At 31.2% G+C, this 14,826-nt stretch overlaps 1 protein-coding gene across 1 annotated transcript in view; it reads left to right on the forward strand.

Moving 5' to 3' along the window:
* The window catches only part of LOC142317662 (uncharacterized), a 122,646-nt gene that overhangs the window by 44,849 nt on the left and 62,971 nt on the right, over positions 1-14,826 (forward strand). The window lies entirely within an intron of this gene.

Raw genomic sequence — 14,826 nt, forward strand, 5'->3', positions numbered from 1 at the left:
GACGAATGGAATCTCTTGCTGTTACATGATGCTACTAATTAGAGAAACTTGAATTCTGAGGTGGCTGTTGCATTCATATCTTCACTAATAATAACCTCCATGTCAGCCCACTGATGTTCATTAGTGAACTGTGAAGATAAAATCATGTTTTTATTTGATCTCTTATAAAGAGCAGATTGTTTGTAAAATAAAATTTTATATCCAATGCTGAAAAGTCAAATCAAAACTCAGTTGCTTTCCTTTTTGTTACTTATTTGCAAAATCCATTTAGCATATCTCATTTCTTGTATTTATTAAAACCTTTTAAGCATAAGAAAAGTTAATTATAATTAAATTTCATAATTTGAAAGAAAAGCTTTTATGTTTCTGCTGAAATTTGGTGTTAAAATTAATGATAGAGAGAAAAACATTTTTCTCAAGATTGTAATGATAAATTTTAATGCAAGAATAACATCTAACAATTGATTTTAAATGCCAAATTTAACCAGTTGAATTTTAGATTAAAAAAATTTTAGTCGGGACTTAATGTTTAAAATATATTTGTATTTAAAGCTGCTCCTTTGATTGAACTATTCAGCATTGGTTTTAATATTTCTTTTTTTTAGATTTTCTTTCATTATTTATTTATTTAATATCCAGTTATGTGGTAACAAGTACAGAAATATTGTGTCAACAGTACTCTTCAGAGCATCATTGTACAGTCAGACAAGTACAAATACAAAAAATATTAAACCAAAACTAATGCAATATCTTCTAATGCAGTTGCTTAAGTATTCATTAATGGGAAATAGCCTTAATTCAAGTTCATTTGTCTTATGGCCTTTTGTAATATTTTTTAAAATAATTTCTTGATATTATTCTTTTAGTTTCAAAAGGCAGTTTATTAAAATAATGTGTAGCATTATATTTATGATACCTTCTGCAAGTTTCTGTATATTTTGTCAATAATTGGATGGATTTATATCTCGTATGAAAGAGGTTATGAGAATTTATATAGTTTAGGGCTATTTCACTGTAATGAATCAAAAGATTCTAATACATATTTTTTTCAAATAAATTAAGTGGTAATTTGATTTTTAAGAATTTTTACTATTTTATGTACAGTTTTTGTTTTATTTGATTTTTATTATTTGAACCCCATGCAATTATACCATAGCTAACAATACTGTTATAAATTCGATACACAATAGTAGATAAATTTTGAACAGTAATAATTGTGCTTAGTCTAGATAATATGAAAACAATATATTCTATTTTATTTGAAATTTTACAATCTCATCTCAAATGTGTAACATTTTCTTTGAACAAATTAATTGCCGATATTAAAATCAGTACAAATACAATCACAATGATTATCAAAACTTAAACAGTCTTTCATTTACAGCTAACTTATTAGACTCTAGCCATACTTTTAATCAGCAAGTTGTTTTTCCAATTCATAAACTTCAAACCAAGCATTATCATAACATATTATAACTATGTCATCAACATAAGTTAAATTTTTCAAGAAGGATTTTGTATTTCAAATCTCTGCAATAAAAAAGCACGGTGCCTTTGGTTGTTTGCTGTATTTTCTCACATTATTTTTGCCACTGTGACAACAGAAATATAATAAGTAAAATTACTAATCCTTTTTTCTTTAATCGATATCTGTAAAATACTTAATATTCTCACAAACATGAGGATATGAATGAATTCAAGGTCCAGGGTGGCTCTGCCCCCTGGCTAGATGATGTGCGAGCTCTGACCAGCTAGTATATCAATATAAATAATAAAATTCCAAGAATGAATTCCTGAGGAACTCCAGTATTCAAATCTTGTAGGTTGATTTTTATTCCATTAATTTTAACATTGCCTTCTCTTCAGCGTTTCATTTTGAAGTAACTGAAGATAAACTTTGGTACCAATTTTTTCAGGTTTTTTAATATTTTATGGTCTACAGTATCAAAGGCTTTAGCCAGATTCATAAATATTGCAGCTATTGATTACCTTTTGTCTAGATTTTGGTAAATGATGTCAGATAAGTCAGCAATTGCATCTTTAGTTCAAATAAACCTTTCTAAAACCGTATGTGAGAGAGAAAATTTTATTTATTCAGGGAATTCAGAATTCTATTATGTAATAGTTTTTTTACGTATCTTTGCAAAGTTAGAGACAAAAAAACTGATCTATAATTTCCAGAATTAGTTTTATCAACAGCTTTAAAAATTGAGAGCCATTTTCAGTCGAACTGGTCATGTACCAGTTTAGTAGCTTAAATTGTATAAATACAACGAAGCACATCAATAAATTTAATATTACTTAATACTTTTTTCTCAGAAGTATGTATCCCATCAGTCCCACCCAATTTATTAATTATTTTCTTTATTTAATAATTTTTTTACAGGTCTTAGATATTTAGAATTAGCATTATTTCTACTTTTACTCATGTTCTTTCTAATCAAGTTTTCAACATTAATGTTTCTTGTAATCATACGACCTATATTATGAAAAAACATTGTTGAAATAATCACCTAAATTTTTATCAGCTTCTGTCAACTCATTACTTATTGGGCATTTTTATTTTTATATTTTGTATTTTTTTCCTAATTTCTGATTTACATAATTACAATTTTTTTTTTATTATTATTCTGTAGCTTAGTAACTTTATTTCATTCAAATTTGTATTTTGCTTCTTTCAATAGCTTGTATGTACAGTAGTAGTGTAATATGGATTTGGTATTTAATTTTCAGAGAAATACCATGCTTATTTTTTATATACCATTTTTTTTTATTAATAATATTTTTTAATTACTATTGTGCAATCCATGGTTTTTTAGAAACTTTACTGTGAAAATTTTTGTTTCCTAGTTTTAGCATTTAATTCTTGTACTAATTCAATTAATAATTGCATTACTTCACTTACATTATCTGAAAAATATACATCTTCCCAAACTAAAGTTTCACTTAATGATAATAATTTTTTTAAATCAGTGTAAGAGAAAGTCATTAAAAAATTAAAATATTATAGTATTAATATTTAAAAATAAAGCATATTGATAATCTGAAAATTGAGTCTTATAGACTAAATATATGTTATATTGAAAGAGTTTAATAAAAGCATATTGTCAATACATGAGTCTTAAAAATAATTTCTGATTGGAGTACTTTTATTAAAATTAGGTTCAAATCATAATTCATAAGTTATTAAAAAATTGAACAGTCTCACAACCGTTTTTGTTTATTGAAATCACCTAATATTATTATTGTATGATTCTTTATATGTTTATTATATAAATAAAAAAAGTGCTTTTGAATTTATTTTTCCTAATCTATTTGTTACTACTATTAATGATAATCTGGAATTAGATGCGCATTTCCTTGAAAAATAAATCTTTTGCATCTAATTTTGGATTTTCACATTTTGTTATTGATTCTAGAATTTTCTCTTTATATTTTAATTCTACTACAATTTAGCAAATAATCCAAGAGAATAAATCAAAAAATGCTTGAATTTGGTTGGGAAGAGATGAAATATAGATTTAAAAAAAAACTGCTAAATACTATTAGAAATAACATTGGAGGGGTCTGGGTACATAAAAAATAGACCCAAAAATGTTATGCACAAATAAAAAAGGGGGAAAACACAGTTTTTCTAAAATATCCCAAAAATATTGGATTTTATCAGCATACTTCAGGTGACAAAATTTGATTGTTTGAAATTTCTTACAAGATAACGCTGGTTTGAAATTGAAGATTCAATTTTAGTTATTGGTTATAGAAAAAAATCAGACCTATAATATCAAATGGAACTCTCTTCAAACTAAAATCTAACATTTCCTACTCAGCAGATATGCAAAGAATAGAAAGAAGAATTCTAAGAACATGTATAAATAAAAGACGACTTACTGATGGGGAAGAATGAAGACTCATACCAAACAAAGAGGTACATAAAGATGTAGAACCAGCTATAGACTACTTTAGAAAGAAAAGAATCTCCTTCTTTGAACACATAATATGAACAGAACCGAACAGGCTCGTCAGGAAACTGGTCGAGAAATACTGGAAAATGTCCAAAACACCGACCTGGATAAGATATGCAAGAACTAGAAATCACAATATACGATTTACGAAACAAAACTGACAATATAAAAATACTAAAAGAAGCAAACCCCAGATTTAAAATTAAAGAAAAGAAAACAAAGCTTTGTTCAGCAGAACTAAAAAAAACAAGATCTAACAGAATGAGGAAGTATTGGAAGCAATCAAAAAAATAAAAACTAAAGATGAACCAGAGTTGATTCTGGTTCGAAGTAGTGAGGTCCACTGTGACCTCAAAATCCTCAACAAAATAACCAAAGAAATATACATATAGCAACAATAGGTAACTAGACCAAGTAAATAGATTTTTAGGCTAATTAAAATGAATATTAGGATATTTTTATAGAGAATAATAATAATAAAAAAAGAAAAATTAAATACAAAAGAAGAAAACAATCGCATTTGAAAAAATAACAAAAAAACATAACCTGTGAAATATATTATGTATATCAAAAATATTTAATGTCTATTACAGTATATTTTATAGACCAAATAAATGGTTTAACCAAATAATTGAATCATAATATAATTACATCACAGGGTAAGTATTAATAAGTGGGATGGCATATATATAAAATTAATTGTGATGAATGCAAGGAAGATATGTTGGTAAAATTAACATCACTCCAAGATTTTCCAGAACATGTTTTCAAGTCCTTGAAATTTTGTTCTTTTTTTGGAGTCTCTCTTTATCATCTTTAACCTCACTAAAATGTTTGTTTAGTGCACTGGAGTTTTCCCAGACAGCTCTAACAGTTCTTTGAATTAATATTCACCTAATTGTGAATATTTTCCAAATTTTCTTAATTCTTTCTTCCAGTTGGACAGTACACAGTTCAGTTCCCTTTGATTTTTGGGAGACATGCTGTACAAAGAATAGAGTTTATCAGTAAAATGGTCAATTCCCTGTACATCATTTCTTGTGTCAGAAACTGCCAGTTCTTAGTAATGATTTGAACAATATCTGGGAATAGTTTTAAAAATTGTGCTAAAACTCCATTTTGTCTATTTAATATTACAGAAGCTCCATCATGTGCCTAATCAATTAAATGTTTTTTTTAAAAATCCTCATTCATACTATTAAAGATTTAGTAGAACTTCATCTGTAATAACATTTGCTGTAGTTAGTTGCATTAAGTTTCACCAAAGTCCCAAAAAAAATGAAACAACTTCAGAGTCTTTTATAAGCGAACATCTCAAACATATTACTAAAACAGATTACACTAACTGTGGTTGATTTGTCAATAATAGTAATAATAATAATAATGATGCTGATTTTCCTCTCATTTTCTATTACTGTTTGTGCTATTTTGTTAATCATTTCATGTGAGATATGGTCTCACACACGACCATATCTCACGTACATTCCTCATATTAGCACAGCTAAAATTTGTATGTTATAATCAACATATTCAAACCATTTAATTTTTGGAATTCTATGTCTGCCTGTAAATTTATTTAAGTGTCTCTATTTCTTTTTGCAATTCTATATGCTATTTGAAATACTCAAGCAGTTGTTTCTAGTGTCTGGCATCTATTTGTGTATGGCTCTGGAAAAGCATCGATATGAACTCATTTCTAAATTGAGGCCAGTATGGCTTCATGAAAGGGGTTGGCACTGAGGATTGCATCTTAAATGTTCTTGGCGAGGTGGAAAATGCTGGCTATAAATATGTTTTGGCAATTTTTATTGACATAGAGGCAGCATTTCCTTCCTTGTGTTGGAGTTCTGTCTCCTATGAGTTGGAACGCCGCAATGTTCTCATAGCCCTGCATGCCATAGTACGTGACTACTTATCTGATCGCACGGCTCTGTTTAAGGATGCGCACCTATTTGTGGAAAAGTCTGTCATCAGCGGAAGTCCGCAGGGCTGTGTTCTCAGGGTTAGTTAGTTTGAGGGAATCATGCTAGGTTGGATGTAAAGATGTCCATTTAAGGCCTATGTGAAGGCAAAATTTGATATGTATTTACTGATGCAAAGTCTGCCAAGGCATTTACATTGGTGGCATCCCGACCGAGGCCTGGCTGATGACTGTGAGATGTAATCAGTTAGAGGGTCTAAAGGTGACCTCCAGTAAAGCCCCTCAGGGCTTAGAACGAAGGTGGTGGTGTGGCAACCGGTAACGTTACAAGGTGGGTGTCTTCCCTATACAGGGTTTGGATGTTAGTTTGTGGTAACTCACAACCGCAACTAGAATACCGAGTGCAGGCGGTTTTGTCAACTGCAGAGGGCTGGATGGACATTCAAAATTTAAAGATTTCTGAGCCTAAGACGAAGTTTATGCTTCTCAAGTTTGCAGACACATTATCATACAATCGTAACCCCCCATATTAAATATAAATGCTTTGTAATCAGCTGAGTTCGAGTTCATAAGTACCTAGGTGTTTTGTTTGATGAGAAGTTGCTGTTTAGCAACCACATTAGGCAAAAAGTGGCAGACACCATCTCTGTGATGCACAAGCTAAGAAGGATTGCTCGAACGGATTTCGGGCTGTCGGGCCGTCATTTGTACATGTTGTAACGAGGTGTCTTCGAAAGTATGACCTCTTAAGCGGCGTCCGTTTGGGCGCATACATTGGAAAGAAATAGAGCACTTATTCAAAATTTAAGGAAAGGCCCTCCCAATTGATTTAGTGGTGAAAGTTCGAGCGGCCATGTGGAAATTGCGAAGAGGCAGGGAAGCCAAGATATTTGGGATGCGGTTTCGAGCCAGGCCTGTACCGGAGCGGAATGGCGATCTCAATGCACTGTTCGAAAAGTTGCCCATCTCCCGTCTGCAGAGGAGGCTTTACAGCCTTGCGATGGAAGCATGGCAGCAAGAATGGCACACCACGACTAATGGAGGGTCCTTGTATAGATTTATACAGGATCTGGGGGGGAAGGTATGCCTCCCCTTCGTTTTTAAGGGCAACGGGAGCCCGTGTGCTCTCCAACCACCATGTAAATTTAAACCAATATTTGTTTCGATTCCGCCTGGCAGCTGATGAGCTGTGCCTCTGCGGGGATGTCCATTCGAACGAACATATGATGTTCGACTGCTCAGCTCTTGGGGGGCTAGAACTCAGGCCACCCAAACTTAGAGGTCAAGAGGAACATTGACCACCACAAGTGGCGATTCAGTGTGGTGAGAGCCGCATAGTCGGACCGTGTGGGAGTTCGCCTGTAGTAGTTTGCCTGAGGGAAAAGTCTCATACTGCGCTGCTGCAGGAAACTAACCGAGAGATATAGCTGGCTAACAGCCAGATTAAGCCTCCATGCTCTTTAATGCAGAAACTGTACTTGCTGGCATTCAGCGACCTAGGCGTAGCAGCGAATTGCTGTCTTTGACGAGATAAATTTAATTATTGACCAAAATATATGTTTTAGTATTTGACGGGGAGTGCCTACCCATTTTAGTGATATATGACAAGTGGGTGGTGGGACATGCAAGCGAGTGGTGTATTGTGTATGGTACCATGCTTATTCCGCTCACGCTATTAGGTTATTTCTAGGAGTTAGTTAGGACACTGGTCGCTAAACTGTTTCGAGTCTCAGTAGCAGTTTGTAGCACAGACATTCGGTCTTATGCTTTAGAGCGACTGAAAGTGGTGCTGGCCGGACAAATGCCAAACAAATCAATTCCTTCTACTATTTATCTGAACACTAAAATTGCTTCCATTGTACCTATACTTTTCCTGAAACCAAATTGGTTTTCTCCTAACCCTTTCTTCCACTCTCCTCTCAATTCTTCTGTAGAGAATTCTAGTTAAGATTTTTGATGCATTAGTCATCAGGGTCAATTATTCTGTATTCTTCACATTTTTCTGCTGCTGCTTTCCTTGGTTTCATAACAATTACACTGTTATGATACATGTTTGAAGTATGATGAAACTTTCCCTTTTTCATAAGTATTACACACCAGTTTGTATAATTTATCTGTTGCTTCCTCACCTGCAGTGCACAGTAATTCTGCAGGTAATCTGTCCATCCCAGGAGTAAAAAGTAATATTATTCACAATCTAAATATTCAGTCAATTTTTTTAAATTCAATTGATATGAATGTAATACCTGATAAGAAAAATAAACAATTTTAAAACCTGACTAACTGTTACTATCTAGTACTTGTTAGTCGCATATTTTAGTTCATAAGCTACCTTTAAAAAAATCATTACAAATAATATCAGTCATCAGAAATCAAACCGTTTCAAGTACAGTGAAAGTAACAAAATGGTGAAAAAATGACAAACGAAAACATTGATTAATCTACAAAAAAACGAGGTGACAATATTAACTGAATTATCTACAGAAAATATAGTCCACATATTTATCATTATGAAAAGAAAAAAAAAGTTCATTGGCGAGTGAAACATTTCCTACAATGCAAAGATTTCACTGCAATCCTATAATGCAAAGTTAATTCACTGTTTTATTATATCACTTTCTTAATAACCGATCTGGAAACCCAACACAAACATATTACAACACATTTTTTACTTGATAGTGATCAAAAACTATTAAACTTGTTATTAGTTGTGATACTTGAGGAATATAAATTCTGTAAAAAAGTAATGTTGCAAAAATCACGTAATAGAAACAAACTAAACTAATAAAAAGGTTTTAAAAAAAATGTTTGTTAACTCAGTAAAAAAAATGAAATCACTAATTTTAAAAAAAAGATAAAAGTTTGTTTCTAACATCAGAACACCACATTCCTACTTTTTCTTCTCCTTCTTGTGGCAATGAAGAATAGTATTCTTGGGCAAAATTTCTTCAGACTCATTAAATCTTTAAATTTCTGTCAGGATATTTCAATTAAATCTGGGTATGACAAGTGAAGCTCAGTAACACTGAAGTAGCAGCACTGAAACTCAGTACTTTTTTCCTGTTTAGCCTCCGGGAATCACCATCGGTATTACTTCAGAGGATGAATGAAGATGATATGTATGAGTGTAAGTGAAGTGTAGTCTTGTACAGTTTCAGTTTGACCATTTTTGAGATGTGTGGTTAATTGAAACCCAACCACCAAAGAACACCGGTATCCAAAATCTAGTATTCAAATCTGTATAAAAGTAACTGACTTTACTAGAATTTGAACGTTGGAACTTTCAACTTCGAAATCAGCTGATTTGTGAAGATGCGTTCACCACTAGACCAATCTGGTGGGTTGAAACTCAGTACTGCTCTGAAGTTTTAGCACTTCATTTTTCTCTAATAAAGGTTCCAACTGTTCCATAAAAATTATAGGTTGTTTTATGAAAGATGTACCGTAAGTTTCCAGCTGTTAATTTAATGTCACTCACTGGCTGAATTGGAAACGGATGCTTAGGTACATACTTAGATTTCAGAAAATCTGTCGCTCTCACAAAATGATTACCAACTTTAATTACTTCGAAAGGTGTTGGTTTTTCCACGCTGTTTTTATAACTTCATACCCAGTCTTTTGGAACTTCCATTTTTCGTTTTAAGTTTATTAACCCCGTGTTCTTGTCACATTCTGGGTAAGAATATCCACGAATAGGGAAAATAATTCTTACAGATTTTAGTAGCTTGGCTTCACAAGTTATAGAATTAATGAGCCAAAACATAGTAAAATTTTCTATGGCCACTGGCCGAATCACAAAATATTACTATCTCTTCACGTACATCAAGAACACACGTTATAAAATGGAATAAAAATTATGAATTTCATCTGCACCTTTTTTTGCATAGGTTTCAGGATATGAATAAAACGTGATCTTCCAGTTGATAACATATGCACATTGAAAGAAAACACACTGAGTTGCCTCTTATAACAAATGTCATTCATACTTATAAGAGACATTTTTCTGATTATGTAGTGAGTTGCTTCTGATGATGGAAGAGTTTGCTTCTAAAACACGTAAGTCATATGGAAGAATGTCAGAATTTAAAAAAAAAACTGTGGCTTAAAAAAAAGTCATGAGATAGGTGAATCAGGTGTACCAGGTGCTTACCTGGTACATTTAAGGAAGGTACATTTATACTTCCTTATGTGAAGTTAAGGAAGTAATGTGATCACATAAAATTTTGGTTTTCAGATTTCAATAGAAATATCCATTTTCAACATCTGTGAATCCATTTTGACTAGTTCGGTGCAGGTCTGTACGTATGTACATATGTAACTCTAATAACTCAAAAACGATTAGAATTAGGATGTTGAAATTTTGTATTTAGGTCGGTTGTAACATCTAATTGTGCACCTTTCCCCTTTTGATTGTGATCAACTGAACCAAAAGTGTCCAAAAAAGCCCAAAATCCATTTTTGTGGATTTTGAACTTTTCTTAACTGCAATAATAAGCTTTTGTTGTGAACTTTTCAACGATATATCATAAGAGATACTTATTTTCATTGGTTCCAGAATTATAGCCAAATAAAATTGTAATTAATTAAATATTTGGATCTTACCAGAAGAAGAAGAATTGTTTGAAATCCAACTTCATCTCATTTTTTTTAATTTAAATATGTTGATTTATTAATAATTATTAACCTCCGATTGTAAAAAAATTACAATAAACAGTAATTCAATAACAACCAAAAAGAAATATGAAAAAATATCATAAGTTATTAATAGAATAAAATTTTATGTACTTTTCATTTTTTTAAAATGTGTTTATATAATTTAATAGGCATTCAAGGAAGTCATGTGGTGTCCACATCAGATTTTTTTTATAATGGATGGCAATAGCTTCAAATTTTTCATTAGTTCTGGTTTGAATTCTCATATACCTTTTTATCTCAGAATACCTGTTAGCTTTATTTTTATGTAGCATATTTTCTGATTTTTTTCTTTTCTTCACTATTGTCACCTAAAAAATTTTATTTGCATCTAACTCATCGCAGATCGAACAAGGGTCAGTTCTTGGATATCGGAAACCTATATTAAATTTTATATTGCAAATGTTCGGGGATGGATTGTTGCACTTGCGTCTTCTTTCAACCACTTTGCGGTCTGTCTTAGCGATCTCCAGAGGCTTAACGTGTGTTTTGAGTATAACTCTTTGCAGCTGAAAGCAGAAAAGATTAAGTTATAATCGGTTTGAATTAAGATAAAATTTGGAGGAACCATTGGCCCTACAAATGCATACAAATAGTTGTAAAGCTTGTAATTAGATCATTGAAACTGACCACATGAAATATTTGGGAATACCCGTCGATTCTGGACTTAAATGGGCAGCTCATATACAAAAATTAAAGAAAGAACTTGTATATGCGTGTCGAAGATATACCTATATTTTATAAGGTCTTAAAAATCTTTTTTATCAAAATTGGAAAAAACAACAAAATTACTGTTGGCGGGTTTACAACCTACAATCATTTGGGAACTTCATACCACCAAGTCCAAGTAAAGAGATATTTATAGGTTTTACCTTTACATAGCTCCTCAACATTACAACACTATACCTGATGGAATAAAGAATGTTACTTTTACAAAATTAAATCTATTATTAAAAGTTGGCTTTTAGGAAAAGATAATCTCGCATGTTTATTTCTTTAAGCTGACATTATGTCTTTTCTATACAGATATATATTCTTTTTTATTTTTTGAAAATCCTAATACGTTTTGAACTCGTTAACCGCTGTGTTAATTGATATAATATTATAAGTTGAATAAATTAAATTAACACCAAAACACAGTTGAAGAATCAATTTATTAAACCTTCAAAGGTACTTTCGCAAACCACTCGTATCATCAGTTGATGACATTATCGGGATGTTGATTAAATGAAAATATATATAATTTTTTGAGTAATAACCATAAAAATCAGTTGGATATGAGTTATGTGAATAGTTGTAATTTACTGGGGCTTTAATCAAAATATCGTCCTCAAAAGCTACTTGTTGGATGATCATTTTATGTGTCGAATTTATAAATGTAGTATTTTTCTAAGAAGTTTATTTTTTTGTTACCGCATGTTTCTAAAATGTCTAAGTCAGTATAGTATGAATATGTTGTAGCAGATGGTCAGCTATATAACGGTGGATGCGGAAGTTAAACAAAAAAAAAGAGGGACAGCTTTATCCCACCGGGTTGATCTCTTCTTTTTCCTGTTTAGCCTCCGGTAACTACCGTTTAGATAATTCTTCAGAGGATGAATGAGGATGATATGTATGAGTGTAAATGAAGTGTTAGTCTTGTACATTCTCAGTTCGACCATTCCTGAGATGTGTGGTTAATTGAAACCCAACCACCAAAGAACACCGGTATCCACGATCTAGTATTCAAATCCATGTAAAAATATCTGGCTTTACTAGGACTTGAACGCTGTAACTTTCGACTTCCAAATCAGCTGATTTGGGAAGACGCGTTAACCACTAGACCAACCCGGTGGATTCACCGGGTTGATCTACTAGTGAACATGATGAAAGTAACAAGGTGGTAGCATTGCGCACAGTATTCGTTGCGCATGCGTATACGCTCGTCCCAAAATCTCATTTTCTACTGGGTTATTTGAACATATAAGTAAGGGATTTTGGGACAAGTTTTTAGTTGTACAAAAATTTTACAAAATTTTAAATACATGATAATGATTAAACGAGCTAACAATCGAATATTTATGAATGATTATTCACTTTCAATATGAATTAGTATTATTTGGTACTGATAAAGTGGTAATATTTATTAAAAATAATAAAAAATTTTTTTTTAATAATGTTTAATAAAAATAAATATTTTATACAAGTCTATTGATTCTTAAGAGTATTGAAATTGATTGTTAATTAAGATAAAATTCAAAATAATGAATGAAAACCTAAACAAACAAACAGGGGACACATCTTATGAAGTGCAACTGACACAAAGTCTTTGTGTAGCGTGTGTGGCTCTATAGTAACGACTCCTTTTGCTATTCGTGGGGTTCGGTATCGAATCACCGATAATTTTTTTTTTATGCTCATAAAATATTATTTTTACTAATGTTATTTTCCATTTATTATGTGAAACTATTTAATGCTGTTAAAATGGAAAATCAACTAAAGGGAGATAACTTATTTCAAAATTTTATAACTAAAGATCTTATATTATTTATTTTGGTCAATCCTCGGAATTGATGATTTTTTAGTTTAATTAAAAATATTATCACAAAACAATTTTTGAAAGAAATTGCTTTTAATAATCTAATTTACAAGGGAAAATGAGATATTACTTATTTTTTTACGGATACCAAAATGAATATTACTTTATAATACTGAAATAAAAATAAAATAAAAAGTTGTTGTTTTGTGAAAAATAATTTTGTATTCAATAAACATATTTTTCTAATGAGTCAAATGAAATGTAAGGGATTTTCTAGGTAAACCATTTTAAACCGCGTCAATAAAGAGAACAATTGCAAAAGGGTCGGTTTTGGTTTTTATGTTAATGAAAACTATTTTATTTTCTATTTCATATAAAATGTTTCCATTATATTTTCATTTTGAATTAAAATAATTTAAGTTAATTATTTTCTGAACCCCTCTGTATCTAATAGTACATTAATAATTAATTCAAGGTAAATTGTTTATTAAGAAAAATTATTAGAAATTATTATATTGTTAAGAAATAAACGAAATTAATCATTCAGATCATAATTCTCGACTCCACATACAGTCAATTAAATGTTATATAAAATAAACAAAAAAACCTACACTCCATATATAAATATGGAGTGTAGGTTTTGGAAGTGCCGTACTCAATTGTGCGTGTACACGCACAATTGAGTACGGCACTTCCTATTTATAAATATTAGAGTAAAAATCCACATTTCGACACCAATTTTCATATACGTCAATAAATTTTATTCTTTTATGTTTCAAAAGTTTGTTTATTTTTGATAATTCTGCCTTTAATCACATTGATGTCTTGCTTCTGTTTGTGCGCCAACTGCATAAACGAATTTAAACATCATGGCGGGAAAAGGATTTTGGGATGAGCCACTGCACAACGTTGGGTGTGCGACACCTTGTTACTTTCATCATGGTAGTGAACACATCTTCCAAATCAGCTGATTTGGAAGTCGAGAGTTTCAGCATTCAAGTTCTTGTAAAGGCAGGTAGATAGTGGATACCGGTGATCTTTGGTGGTTGGAAATCAATTAACCATGCAGTTCAGGAATTGTTGGATGAGACGGTACAAGACTACACATATCATTTACACGTCATACATATCATCCTCATTCATCCTCCAAAGTAATACCTGAATGGCAATTCCCAGAGGCTAAACAGGAAAAAGATGGTCAGCTGTATTAGAATTGCCTCTCTTCTGAAATATATTAGTAACTTATTTATTATGATTCTCCTGTAATGTTGTAAAGCCATTGGAAACTGCTGTTTGATTTATCATATTTGTTTTGTTTTTGAGTTTATCTGGGTTGTTATTATTTCTGTATTGCAACAGTCTAAAAATTAAATTTTTATATGAGCCAATTTTTTGTGATCATGGATGATTAGATTCCTTGTGTATAGAGGTGCGATTTATGGTTGATTTCCTATAAATGGCTTTTTCTTTAATGTTTCAATTTATTTCAATTTCAATGCCCAAAAAGTGTATTTTCTGTTAATTTCCACTTCAAACTTGAATTTTAAGTCTCTGTATATTTAAAATAATCATATGTTGTCATTTTTCACTGGATTGTATATGATCAATATATCGTCCACATATCTAATCCAGATTAATATTTAATACTTGTTCGAAATATCAATAATTACAATGTTTTGAAAATGTTGTAAGAAAATTTCAGATGTGATTGTAGATATAGTTGAACCCATTCA

This window comes from Lycorma delicatula, chromosome 1 (genome assembly GCF_047948215.1).
Source record: "Lycorma delicatula isolate Av1 chromosome 1, ASM4794821v1, whole genome shotgun sequence".
Lineage (NCBI taxonomy): Eukaryota > Metazoa > Arthropoda > Insecta > Hemiptera > Fulgoridae > Lycorma > Lycorma delicatula.